Consider the following 15,283-nt stretch of genomic DNA (forward strand, 5'->3'; position numbering starts at 1 on the left):
CAGCGGCCCCAGGAAGTGCGGCGGCGGCCTCCACTCCGCTCTGTTGTGACAGGGAGGGAAAGACTTGTTTTGACAGCCCGTGGGGATTGGCAGGCGTCTGGGCCTCTTAGGAGCCTAGCGTCGCCGAGGAGGGGTCCGCCCGACCAATCCCCACTGCGAAGGGGTGTGCCCGAGCGCGAAGAATGGAAGAATGTGTTCCGTAACTGGGAGCCGGCCCAGCCGAGCTCGAGTACTCTAGCGAAGGGGTGAGCGCGCGCGCGTGTGCGCACCCGCAGGCGCTCCGTGTACATTTTAGGAAGTTGAGATGTTCGAAAAGAGCCTGAAGATGCACCAGAATCCGGGGCTAGGGGAGGGGGTGGGGAAAGGAAGCCTTGGAGAAGCAAAGCAATTTGGAGAAAAGGAGGTGTTGAGCCCTAATGTCAAAGTGTTCGAAGTGACAGAGCGCAGCTTCGCACCATCAGGGATTTACGCCAACCCTTTGAAGTCAAATCCCGCAGAGATAAACTAGGGTTTACTGAGACTTTGGAGTTGAACAGTTTGCTTCAGGTTCCATAAAATGATCTTCAGTTCACTCTGCAATGTGAATAAACATTAACTAGGAAAGGGAATCAGATAAAAGAGGTGAGGGAAATAGGAATAAAAGAGGTGAGGGTAATAGGAACTTAACCAACTAAATCCCTTTGGAGAGTGACTCCTACCAAAGCCATAGATATGATGGAAGTTGGCTAAGTACAAGATGAGATGGTGGATTTAGTCTCTGTCCTGAAACATCCTTATTTGATTATGGTTCAACCTTCTCTCTCTAGGTAATCCTGTATAAACACATTTTGCTCATCTCCAGCAAGTTAGCAAACGAGAAGAGAGACATTTTGGATGACACATTGTTACTGAATTTTACCACAGAATGCTCAGGTAGATGTAAAAGATGGCTCTGAGCTTCCCTGGTAGGACAGAGATGACAATTTGATTTAAAGGCTTTTCTATATTAAACCTCATGTATAACATTAAATTATATTTTAATTATTAATAATTTGATAATTTGAGATACTTGTTCCTTTGTCTGGCCAAGAACATGAGAAATTCTTCAGGCTTTTGGACCCAGAATTTATTAGAATTTCAGAATTTTAGAGATGCAAGGAGATTAAGGGATTATCTAGGGCAGACTTTTTGTTTTACAGATGAGACAAAGGCCTGGGAAGCTTTAGTTTCTTGTCTACTACTTAGTGCAGGAGCTGAAATTAGAATCTGCCACTTAACTCCTCCCTTAATCTCAGCTACTTTATCTGGCTCCTCTGGGACTGCTTGCAGCAGCCAGAACTGGATAAGGCCCCTAGGAGATTTCAGACTTGACATTTGTCAACTTTTAGGTAAGACTGAGAAAGCTCTAGTTTACCTTTTCTTTAAATACAAATGCAGCCCAGTAGTGAAAGCATTGTAGATTAGCAACCTCTGGTTTTAGAACCAACACCACCCTCTAGTGAGATTCTAAGAACTGCATCTCGAATGGCAAATGCTTTTGTCTTGCTTTCTCATATGTAAAAGACAGGAAGGGAAACTCAAAGTTTCCTTTTCAAGTGACCTGCCTTTATTACTCAGAAAGTAAAAGGGTCCCCATGTTTAAAACAACCATACCTATCCTTCATCTCCATTAGTTCAGGGAATTCCTACCTCTCTTGTACAGGAAATAATTTTGCCCACTATCCTTACAAATATAACCTATTTTAGGCTGTCAGTTTTTTATTTGATATTCAACTATTACTATGTTTTATTTTTATCTTATGTAGTTACTTTCAGAGCTTCATTTTTTCTTATTACCCTAACAAAAATTCCATTCTTGAATTGTCCTGCAGGAAATGTAAATGGCCATTATCTTACTTATTATCTAGTTCTACAATATTAATATCATTTACAAAGATTTCCCATCCGACAGATTTATATACCATTCCGATAAGAATTTGTTTTTTAATTTTTTTAATGTTTATTTATTTATTTAGAGAGAGAGAGCAAGCAGGGGAGAGGCAGAGAGAGAGGGAGACAGAATCCAAAGCAAGCTCCAGGCTCTGAGCTGCCAGCACAGAGCCCGACACAGGACTTAAACTCATGAGCCCTGAGATCATGTCCTGAGCCGAAGTCGGATGCCCAATCAACTGAGCTACCCACGTGCCCCAAGAATTTGTTTTTTAAATATTAAAATTAGTGTCAACTTACTAACATTTAAGGTCAGTGATCTTCAAAGAAGGAGGAGGAGGAGCAGAAGCAGCTGCCAAAAAAGATAGCATATAAGAATACAAAATGTTTTGTTTCGACTAGATACTATCTAGGTGAACTGTTACCTCTTCCCTCCCTTAGCAGCCTTCTCTCTGACCCTCATGTGAAGGCGCACACACACACACACACACACACACACACACACACGCCTCTTAACTGAATCTTTTGCTCTGAGCATCTGTTCATAAAGACTGTTTCTTTATGTAATTCATTCTGCTTTGAGAAACTAGTTGGACCCTAATCTAACAAGTCTTTCAGACTATTGTCTTCTAGCATAAGCTCAATAGGCTTCTCCTGATACTCATATTTGCAGTTAAAAAAAAAAAAAAAAAACCTCCACCAAATCTGCTCCTACTTGGAGCAGATTCAATTCTGTGGCCTCACTCCCAAAACTGAGAGAAAAGTTTAGTCAGTTTTAGTTAAGTCTGTAGCCATGGGCACAATTTTCCCTCACATTTCATAACCCCCCTTATCCAAATTAATATCACCCACAATTCTTGCCTCTCAACGTTTCACCAAATAAGGCAGCAATCACTTATTTGGCAAATTGGAAGGTGGAGTCAGGTTGGGTTGGGATGGGGGAAGGGATATAAATAAGAGTAATTAATTAGCAATTTAAAGTCACTACCTCAGAAAGGTCTTCTCTGATCACAAATCTCAAGTTGCTCCTTCAACCCCACATACATACCATGTTATTTCTTATTTTCTGTTTTGCTTCTGGTAGGATTTTATCACTGTGAATAAACTGTCCTGTCCATGGAATTGTTTACTTATATATTTTGTCATACTGACCTCCTGTCGCTGCCCCACTAAAACAGAGAGAGACTGTAATCTTCAGGTGCAAAAGACCTTGTTCATTGCTTTATCTCCAGCCCCCAGCACCATGCCTGGCACAGAGGAGGTACTCAATAAATATTTCTGGACAGAATCTTCATCTTTGCGATCCTCTAACTGAACAAAAAAGCAATCTCGCTTTTTTTAATTTTTAAATTTTTTTTAAGTTTATATATTTTGAGAGAGACAGACACAAAGACATTGGGGAAGGGGTAGAGAATGGGAGAGCGAATCCCAAGCAGGCTCCACACTGTCAGCACATAGCCCAATGTGGGGCTTGAACTCACGAATCGTGAGATCGTGACCTGAGCCAAAACCAACAGTCCGACACTTAACCACCCAGAAGCCCCTGATTCTTTTTCGAAAGCCTCTGTCACTGCCCATACTATAGGACTTCTCATCCTCTGGGATCCTAGAATTCCATCCTAGGGCAGAAATCAGAGCATACTCAAAGTAAGCAGTTGCAAAAGTAGAAGGATGCTTATAAATTAGAATAACTTGAAATCTAGAATTAGTCTGAAAGATGATTGATAGGAACCTAACCAAGTTCAGTAAACCTGAAAATACCTAGCCCAGAATCAATGACCAGCTATGCCAATATAGTTTTTCCAGCCCAGGGAAGTCACCCCAGAACCCTGGGCCTAAGAGCAATCCTGTGAGAATATTAAGACTTTCCATACACTACCAGGAAATCACAGCTGGGGAAGAGAACTGACAACTGCATTCTATTTTTTTTTAATTTTTTAATGGGTTTTTTTTCTTTATTTTTGAGAGACAGAGAGAGCGCAAGCAGGGGAGGGTCAGAGAGAAAGGGAGACAGAATCTGAAGACAGGCTCCAGGCTCTGAGCTAGCTGTCAGCACAGAGCCTGACAAGGGGCTAGAACCCACGAACCATGAGATCATGACCTGAGCTGAAGTCAGACACTTAACCGACTGAGACACCCAGGTGCCCTGACAACTGCTTTCTATATACCAATAATCCTCTATGAGGTATTTTGATCTCCACTTTACAGATAAGGAAACTAAGAATCAAAAAGGTCAACTAGCTTGCTCAGTATCAGAGCCAACAGTAAGTGATGGAACCAGGATTTGAGTCCCAGTCAAGGACTTCACAGCTTGTGCTCTACCTGCTACATGAGGCTCCCGTAGGGTGCAAGTCCAGGGAAGTCCAGAGACTTCACGTGTTCTTATGAGCCACTCCTGTAGATCACATTAGGTATGACGACTTTTCTTCCTAACATCAACATTACCTCTCTCTTGACGGAGGGTGAGGCTGACTGATTCATCAGTGTGTGAGGAAATACACTTATTCTCTTTTTCACATATGTGTAAGAAAGAATATTTTGACATTAAAAGCCAATTCTCCTGATAAGTTCAAAGGTGCACTGAACATGAGTATGGGGTATTTTCAACAGAGTCATATATCTTTATATTCAGTCATAACACTTTCCAATACACACCGTAATCACTTCAATTCGCTAGCTCAAGAAAACAATTTGCAGGGTAATTTGTAATATAAATATAATAGTGGAGTAAATATATAGACAATATGTCCTCTTAAAATTTTGCGTTTTTTTCTTCTTCAAAGGTATTCTTTTCTCCCTTATGCTAGCAATTAAGTAGGAAACTTCAGTAACTAAAACATAAAAGTCAACTAATTTTATTTAAAAGTACAAGTAATCCATGCCATGATAATGGCTCTATAAAAATGAGAAGTTACAAATTATTTAGAATAAATCTAGATTCCCCAGGTTAATAAATCTTCAAAGTACTGAAAAGCAATATGTTTAAGAAATCTTTCATTATAGCCAATATTCTTCAATATCAGATGGCTGCTGTTTTTTTTCCTTTGTTGGGAAACCTGTACTACCTTCAGGAAAGTAGGATGCCTGGGTGTCTGTCCATTACCACTGCCCTCTCTAAATCATGTGGACAATGAGGTGAAGATGCAGTTTTAGGAGCCCCAGCCCAATCATCTGGGAACAGTCTGTATGTGCAAGGCAAATGTCTTTTTAAGATAGGTGGTGTTAAAAATAGTAATAAAATAAAATAAAATAGGAAGTCAGTGTTGACTTATTTTCTGTGTGTTAACTGACTTTGACATAGAGCCTGGAGATGGAACTCATGTCATCATTATGTTCCCCACTAATGCAGAAAACACAGGTATTTATGAAAACTACCACTGGAATGGCACCAATGAGGCCCACATGAAAACTTGTTTCTCTTCTTTTTCTATTTTATTTGACAACTTGGGTCTTTTCCACCTGTGATGTTATACTAGAAACCTCTTCAAATGAAACACATTCCCAATGTCTAGCCCTTGGGATGCAGGAGTAAATACAGGCTTGGTTCCTCCTCCTTTCCCCATCCAGGTACATACTCCAAATCTAATTCATTTGCATATAATAGCGAGTTTTCTTCCAATTTATGTCAAGATATAATGTTTACTCATGTTTTTTAGCATCTTAGGACCCTTTGGAAGAGAATGAAGAATCATCTTTCCCTAATACACTCCCTTTGGTCATGATATATCTATAATCAACCTTATACCTATTTGGTTAAGCTTATTGATATGCCTTTGTTGCATTCTATCTCAAATCTTTTAAGAGGAAGAAGCAGAGTGGAGTATATAAATAAACACAAAATTTTAATGCATGCCGTAAATTAAAATAGAAGACAGGAATAAAGTATGGTCTCTTCTGTAAGGCATTTTTAGTTCCCAGTAAGTTTTCAGGTGCATAGCTCTTTTACTAAGCATAATGTAAGTTTATCTGCTTTGCAAAATGAAAAGTCATAGAATATGAGTCCTTAAAAAAAAATTCCATTTGAGGCCAAATGTCTAGTGAAAGCTGGATTACTAACATTTGCTCGGTCATTAACCCCTGTGAGAATCCCCCGGTTCCCACCCTCACTGACTCTCATAGGTCACCATGGATACAACTGCTTCTTCCCTTACCCACAGTGGAGAAACGACAGCTGCTGAACTGCACTTGGGATGTTTGCCATTCTCTGTTCTATATAGAATGTACTGCCGAAACTGTTCAGATGATGTCACAATTGTTTCTGAAAGATGGAGGGGGGAGCATGTTGCAAGAATTATCTAAAATTGCTGCTGATTTTGATAAATGTTATATTTCTCATCAACATACTGCTATAAATTCTGAATTTCAGAAAAATAAAATATGTGTATATAATCAAATCTTACCCCTTCCATCTACATTAATTTTTCTTGTCTTCAACATACAGATTACACCGGTTTTACTTTGTTTTCTGAAAATGTAAAGAATGGTATGTGATCTGTGATTGAAACTAAATTAAAGTCAAAAGGATTACTTCTTACCTGTACACCCAGTAGATGAGAAAAATAGCATTTATTTAATTAGAAAAAAAGGAATTTTCTCTTACTTCTCATCTTAATTCTCCTTACTCACCAATCATTAATAAAATCGATTAGGTATGATTCACATGGAAATATTTCATTAATACTCTTTGTTTTATTTAATTTTTTTTAAATAGTTTACTGTCAAATTAGTTTCCATACAATGCCCAGTGCTCTTCCCCACAAGTGCCCGCCTCCATCACCACCACCTCTTTCCCTGCTGCCTCTTCAGCCCTCAGTTCCTTCTCAGTATTCAATAGTCTCTCAGGTTTTGCATCGCTCTCTCTCCCCAACTCTCTTTCCCTCTTCCCCTCCCCCTGGTCCTCCATTAGGTTTCTCCTGTTCTCCTGTTACTACTCTTTGTTTTAAAGACAATTTTCAAACTCAGGGAGATGTTCACTAATTCTACCTGTGGAAGAGTTTATGCCTCCTCATCTCATTGACAGCAGGCTCAGCCATGTGATTTGCTTTAGCCAATAAAAGATGGGCGAAAGAGCCCCTTCTGAACAGAAGCTTCAAGAGCCAGGGAATGCTTGACCATGATCTCATTTTCCTCTGCCACAAGATTAGTCAGATCCTACGTGAAAATGGCATGGGACAGAGCTCAAGCCAGTCTACAATGGATGTGTAATATGAACAAGAAGGCTTAACCTCTGTGATAAGCCGCTCAGATTGGTATGCTCTATTACTGTAGTATTACTGAGTTTCTCCTGACTGATACATATACTGAAAGCCCTGTTTTCTACAACAATGCCATTAGTTCATATGACCAAATACTATTTGATTTATATACCAAATAAATATTCCTGGCATCTATTAAACTAGTAAAAGCTAAAAATTTTGAATATCCAAAAATTGTGCATAGTTAGTTCTATTTCTATGACATATTTTTCTATTTATTTCTTTCATATAAATTATGTAAGCCCCTGATTCTGCCTTTCTTAATAGGTTTAGAAATGACAGCATAAACATGATGATATGCCTATTTCTTCTGGTATAATTTTTTTCTTTTACCTGTCTTGAACATTTCTCTCCTCCTCCACCTACATCAACTCTTCCAGTCCTCGCAAGAAACTCAAATTAATAACCTGAGTTGCCAAGTTAACACATCTTTTCAGCTTTAGTGTACTTTCGTATGTGTGTGTCTGTGTGTGTGTGTGTGTGTGTGTGTGTGTGTGTGGAGGGAGAGAGAGAAAGTGTGTGTGTTTGTTATCATCAGATTTACTAAAAAAAAAAAAAAAAAAGAAGAGGCAGGAAGACATATACATACTCTTTTGCATCTTCCTTTGCTCATTCAACAATACCTGGTAAGAATCCCACTACCCCACCTGCAACATCCACTCATTCATTCTTCTAAATAAATGCAAATATTCCATGGTATCAATATAGCATAATTCATTTAGACATTGTTCTATTGGGGATATTCAACTTATTTCTAGTTTTTCACCACTACTAACAACATTGTAATTATTTCTATACACATTTTTATAAACCAATTGTTTAATTTCCATCAGATAAATTCCCAAGAGTAGTATTTTTGGGTCTAAGGATGTATATATTTTTAATTTTAATAGTAATGCTGGATAGATATCTCAAAGAATCACAATGCTTTATATTTCATCTTAATAGGTATTATAACTTTTTAATTTGTCTATCTTATAAGTATAAAAATAGATTCCATTGTTACTTTAATTTCACTTTTCAGATTACTAAGCATCATTTCAAATGTTTTTTGGCCATTTGGACTCAGTCTTCAGTAAACAGTCTGCACATGTGCTTTGCTTAATTTTTCCATTTGAGTGAATGCCTTTTTCTTCTTAGTTTCTAAGAGTTCTATTGCAAACACAGAGATATCACAGTCAGATCTTGCCTCAGTAAAGGGCTCACTCTCCAGCTTCAAAGCATATAGTTCACTGACAACCTTCAGCTGTTCAATTACTCAGGGTTCACCTCAACTTTTGAACTGAGGTCATGTTCTTCTGGGGTGGCCCCTTGCCAGTGAATTACTGAGGTTCATAGCAGAGAGCAAACTCCTCTTCTCTGGGCAATCTCCAACCAATGGACTCTAGCCATTTCCAACATGGCAGGATTCCTCCAATAGACAATCATTGTTCCAGCCGCCCCTTGGGCTGGTTGAGATTTTGTTATGTCTGTCTCTGAACTCTTTGTGCCCAATCCTGCTCCTCCATTGTCCCTCCACATGTGTTACTTTCCAAAAAATCTTTCGCCTCTAAATCCAAATGCTTCTCAGAGAACCCAGCCAGCATACTATAGATGCTATCCTTATTATGTCATTAGCTTAATGTTTTTTCCAGTACTATTGTTTATTGACTTTGTTTATGGTATGTACATTATATTAATTTCATATAATCCAATATGTCTCTCTTTTCACTGAATTGAATTATCCCTCTTGTCATATGTTAAATTCTCACATGTACTTCAATCTACTTCCAGGTTATCTGTTCTGATTCCCATTTAATACCACATTAATTTGATTAGCGTGACCTTGTAGCATGTCCTAATATCCATACTCCTTCCACATTGTGGCTAGAGGGATTTACCTAAAATACAAGCCTGACTCCCCACTGCAAAGTTTTATTGGACTCCTAGTACCAGTAGAATAGGGTCCAGGCTTGTTGGCACATGTGGCCATGACTCTTCTGGCTACTCCACTTCTCTTCCTACTCCAGATGTTCAAATAATAGCTTTGAATTTTGGTTGCTTCTAAAATTTTTCAGTTCTTCAGGGAGATCTAACCTCAAAATGATCCAGTATATAATGTAAGGGCAAATACAGATTAAAAATAATAGACTTGGGGTGCCTAGCTGGCTCAATCGGTGGAGCGTGAAACTCTTCATCTTGGGGTTATGAGTTTGAGCTTCATGTTGGCTGTAGAGGTTTCTTTAAAAAATAGGCTTAATTTTCCCTGGTAGAAATAAAGAAAAAGACTTCTCCCATTTCCCCCACCCCTCCTTTTTTTTCCTAGAATTTCTTTCTCTGTCTTTTTTAAATTTATATAAACCTTTATAATGGCTAACTAGGCATCTGATTGCCAGTATCACAACTCAAGAAGGTTTCCTCAAAAACCATCTTTTTGAAATGCAAACATTAAGAGAGATAGCTCTATGTCCCAGTTTCATTAAGAAGTTAAGAGCCTAACATTGGTGTTTGTCTTGCTCCAGTTCGCAAAATTACCTCCTGTTATAAAGATATGAGGAATTTGTATTTCCTCTGGTTAAATCCAATAAGATGGTGACCCCAATCACTAGGTAAGGTTAGGATGAACTACGTGTGATGCAATGGATTATGTCTGCTTAGCAATATAGATGGGTGAGAGCCCTTTCTTTGTTGTGTCTTTGCAATTTCTTAGTGGATTGCCTGAGATGTGCACCACAGATTTCATGCTTATTTAATGATGAAACCGGTTTCTGTCTCTGTTACCTTTGTGGAGAGGTTTTCGGAATTGGGAAATGACTTTGTGTTTTAATTATATTTCCCCAATGATGACCAATATGGATATTTTCTTGAGCACAGCAACAACAGAAAGCAAATTCATGGAAGGTTGTTTTTTAGCCTGCAATCATTAAACACAATGTGCAACCTAAACTTTCAGAGTCACCCTCTCTAAGAAAAAACAAGTTTGAATTTTTCCTTGAGTTATTCTGTTTTTGCCATACTTTCCTTCAACCAAAAGCAAGTGTTAATAAACTGTTAACCCTATTGTAGAGAAAGTCATTTGATGGTTATGAACTCACTTTTGTATAAACTATCATTTTCCCAAATCCCCCTGGAGGACGGAGCCATTGTTCTACCAGATGCTGGGAACATGGGCCATTCTCAGCTGAGTCCCTCTCCAAAAATTGTCCTCAGCCAAAGAGTCTTGTCCAAAGTCCTGACTCCTCTCTGAGAGCAGCCTGCATCCAATGTCTATGGGTGGGTACATGGGGTGTGGGGTACAGGGCGGGAACCCTGGTCTCTAGGTCTCATTTTTCTCAGGTATTGTTCCCAAGTTCAAGATTCCCCAAAACTTCTGCATGCAAGTCTCAAGAGTCTGTTTCCTGTGGAACCCACTTGCAGCATTTACCAAGATGAAAGGTTTTTCCAAATGTCAAGGAGTCACTAATGTCTGAGAATATGATAGTAAAACATGATGAATATAAACCATTGTTTCTTGACACCATCTTATGGTGTGGGAGCTATAATTAGGTAGGACTGCCACCAGCACATTCAGCATATTTTTATGAATTAGAAAAAGGCACTCCCATTGAATGGAGGGGCCTGTGGCTACATGGTTCTGTGAGTGGAGCAGCAAGAGCTGGATCTCAGCCTACTAGCTCCTAAGGCCAGACACCCTTATGTACTGAATAATCAATGCACCAGTACATGGTGGCCTTTCTTAGATTCAAAAGGTAAGAGTGCACCAAGGCAACAATTGCTCACTACTCAAAAACAACACAGTTGCTGGAGGAGTAGACAAGTGACAAACAAATGTTTACACAAAGATTTTTGAAATGTCATGAATAGGAGGACACTAGGGACGTGATGTGTTGCCAAGATGCCTATAGGCAGGAGAAAAATGAATTAAGAGATGTCATAATAGTATCTGTGAAAACACCTCATTATATGAAGGAAGCCAGAATATGTCACCCAAAATTATGCCTCTTTGACATACTAATTGTTTTGGGTTGAAGGCAATTAAGAAGCTGTAAACACAGAAAACGTTCCCCCTTTTCTGCCTACAGGCAAGAAATAAATTCTTTTACTGAAGACAGACTTATCAGCACAGAGACAGGACACTAGAGGAATCTGCAAACTAACCTGGATAAACTAACCCTTATCTTCCTAGTTACTTCTTCACCATTTGCTATCTCTAGCCTAAACTCCTTGTCTTGTCAATTACTCATAAATTTATTGTTTCTTTGTCCAAAAGATATAAAAGCTTCCTACTCTGGCCAGTTCTTAGGTCTTCATTTCCTTGTGTAGGCCCCCATGTACATGTAAAAACTCTGTTAAATTTGTAGGCTTTTCTCCTGTTAATCATTGTCAGTATAATTTTCAGACCCAGACAAGGACCCTAAAAGGGTTGAGGAAAACATTTTCCTCGCAGACAGATAAAATCGAAAGATGAAATAAGAATGGAAAGAGGTTAAAAAAAAAAAAAAAGCAGTCGGTGGTCAGAAGGTGAGAGCAGGTAAAAGTAAAATAAAGGGGCAAGCCAAGGCAAATATTGCAGGCTTGAATCTACAAGTGGACAATATGTTCAGGGCAATCATTCTTACACGGAAGTCGTACTGCACAAGTCTTATTTTTGTACATGGTGGTATCATTTGCTTTTAAGGAAATATTTGTGAATGTTCAAAGGATTTTGCAGGTGGGATGTTCCAACCACAAGGTCCCCTAAAAAGTAACTGATAATGTGCATAATTATTAAACCATATTTGTATAAGTAAATCAAGAAAAAGATTCTCTGATGATGATTGTTTTTTACTCTTATTTCAGAAATAAGAGTAAAATGGTAAAGGGTGAGGATAAAAATGGAAAGTGGAGTGAGGGTTGCTCATTCATTTAATCTCTTATCTTATAAATATTTACTGAGTTCCTACCTTATGCTGCACAGTCAGTTCTATAGTGTATACTCTTCTAAGTAGTTGCTCAAAGTAAACAGCATAACCAAATAAAATAATTTTATATGAAATTTTCCAATAAATCAGTTATTGTTCCAGTCTAGACTAGCTCTGTAACACCCTTTCTAAATGTAAGTATTACACTCTGTAAAGAAAAAGGAGATCTGCACTGGACTCTTTGCTTCCTTAAGACAGATTTTTAAAATCCTAACCCTCAAAAAAAAAAATACTATCCCTCACCTCTCCCATTTCAAATACCCATCCATCATAGAGAAAAAGAAAGCACTTAATCATCCTCCAAAATACAACAATAGGTTAATAGACTTGGGAACTCAAAATAAATAAAATGGAAGCGGAAGCATCTTCTAAACATGACTTTTCATGTTGTTTTATTTACCAAGTCAGTCCTGGTCTGGTCTATCTCTGCACCAGAAATACACTGCTACACTTTGCACACTGAATGTATGAACTTTCTATTTACTTAGCTCCTTCTTGCACTAGACCACAGGCTTCTGGAGAGCAAGAACCACATCTTTTTTTTTTTAATGTTTTATTTATTTTTGTGACAGAGACAGACAGAGCATGAGCAGGGAGGGGCAGAGAGAGAGGGAGACACAGAATAGGAAGCAGGCTCCAGGCTCTGCACTGTCAGCGCAGAGCCCGACGCGGGGCTCAAACCCACAAATGTGAGATCATGAACTGAGCCGAAGTAGGAGGCCTAACTGACTGAGCCACCCAGGTGCCCCAAGAACCACGTCTTAATCGTTGTCATATACCCTGCCTTAAAGTAAACTCTGGTCCATAGGAGGCCCATAAATGGTTATCTAGGTCTATAAGCTAGAGCACGCATCGAAAGGGTTATTGAGAAAAGGACTACCTAAAATAGATATTAGGAGTTGGTATATGTGGCTAGAAAACTCAAGAGGCAGTAATAGGAGATCTGCCAGTAAGGGAAGACAAGTAAGAGGGAAGGGAGCTTTGGGTAAATCTCTGAAACAAGAGCTATACTCTTAACATATTGTGTGAAGGAAAAAGATGAGAGACATTGGGATGCTAGCATAAAATATAAGCAAATGGGATATTAGGTTTGCAACTTGTTGTGTTGCACTTTTATATTTATCTTTGTCAATGACATCTCCAGGATTTGAAACTTGAGACTTCTGAACCATCCTCACCAATCCCTCCCCATTATCACTAGATCCAAGTTTCAGTTCTTCTCTGGTTTCTCCTTAACCCTTTCCCAGTATTTTATTCTCATAGCTGCTACTTTTGTTTGGATCCCCATTATTTTTCCCTAGAGTAGTACGATCCAAACTCAATTCTCTGTTTCCAGTCTTTTAGAAACTGTTCTCTAATCTGAGAATATCTAAATTTTGGCTTTGATTTTGTAACTTCCTGATTCAATAACCTTCAATGGCCTTTTAACTGCAAAGTCTCCAGAATAAAATTCTAAGTCATTACCACAGTATAAATAACATGGCAGGGTACACTCTGCATGGGCAAATTGAGTCAAATAGAACCACGTTTTGAAAACTGCATCTACCAGTCACTAACGATGTTAACTACCCGAGCCACTTTTACCCTTCTAAAGCTCAGATTTCCAAAAAGCGTGGGGGATGAGAATGGTAACTAAAAAGACTGAAAAAGAAATGTGCCTAGCCTAGCCTGGTGCTGAGTCGGTGACAGGGGCCCAGTATCTTTCTTTCCACCCACACCTTCTGTTCTGATGGTGCTCTTACCCAGCCCTGACCATTGTGCTCCACAGTGTGGTCCTCTGTGCTCCTGCAGATCTTTGATCGCAGTTCATTCATAACTTATCCTATTCTGCTTGTGTATTTAGGTATACTTATTATTTTGAGCAATTAGTCCCCTTTCCCCTTCTAGACTGAAAAACTCAAAATGAGGATTTGATCTTGTTCATCCTATCTCCCATATCATACAGCATTAGGTACTACCCACAACAGGAACTCCATGTCTACTAATTGAATTGCATACTTTTACATGATTTATCCAAATTTTGAAACAAAAATTCCTTTTGCTTTAAGAATGAGAAGCAGAATAGATAATTATCTACTGTAAATAGAGTACATCCCCCTAGTACCTAACAGGGGCCTTGAAATACAGTTAATATCCCCTAAATGAGGTTGAATAATTTGTGTCACACACTAAACACCTATTACAGTGAAGTAAGGGTTTTCAGTTAAAAAACAAAAAGACTTGGGCAAAAGAAGGGATAGTAATAACTACTCATATCCATATTACTATTAAAAAATCAAAATCAGTTTTAATGTTATTGAGCAGCAAAATCATTTTGCTCTAGAATATAAGTATTAATTTAAATAGGTTTGTATTCTCTGTTTCCACAGAAACTAAAACCTGAAATGAGTTTACATTGCATGCAAAAATAACGACTTTTAGATGCTTTAGCTGAACTCTATTCAGTGAAAAAAATTATGCTTCCCATTTTATTTTGGTAAATAATATGAAGTGCTAATCTCTGAACAGATAAAAATTAAAGTCATACTGCATATTTTTAAACCTTTATCTTTAAAGTAAAATTAAAAAACTTTCTTTTATAACAGAAAGTACAAAAGTTATTATTAATTAACTTTTAACAGTTGCTATTGCTAACTTTTTAAAAACACATGTCAAAATGGTTAAGCTCATGAATTGTCATAGAGATCCCAGTTAAATCTCATAGTTTTAGCTCTGGACCAAATTAACTTAATCTCCATTTCCTCACCTGTAATAAGAAGATAACAGGAGTATGTGTTTGAAGGGTTTCTGTGAGAACAATTAAATGATACTGTTATAAAGCACTGTGCCTACCACAAAATGAGCCCTTGATAAATGGTAGGTGTAATAATCATCAGAATTATTACACAAGTTTACTTAGTTGTAGTTATTTACAACTTGATTACATATTATATATATCACCTACATATCATATATTATTTATTATATATTACAAATGATATACCATATATCATATGTGTGTGTGTCTAACATTACATTATGTATTCTTGTGGCGATATCTCGCATCTACCTTTCACAGATATTTTTTAAAGTCCTCTTTCAAAGGCTACCCCGAGGCGCTCAGCCGCCACCGCCGCTCCGGGCAAGCCACGCGGCGCCCACCCCTCCCGCGCGGGGCGCCTCGGCGCGGACCGGCTCCCG

This window comes from Suricata suricatta, chromosome 3, assembly GCF_006229205.1.
Source record: "Suricata suricatta isolate VVHF042 chromosome 3, meerkat_22Aug2017_6uvM2_HiC, whole genome shotgun sequence".
NCBI classification, from domain to species: domain Eukaryota; kingdom Metazoa; phylum Chordata; class Mammalia; order Carnivora; family Herpestidae; genus Suricata; species Suricata suricatta.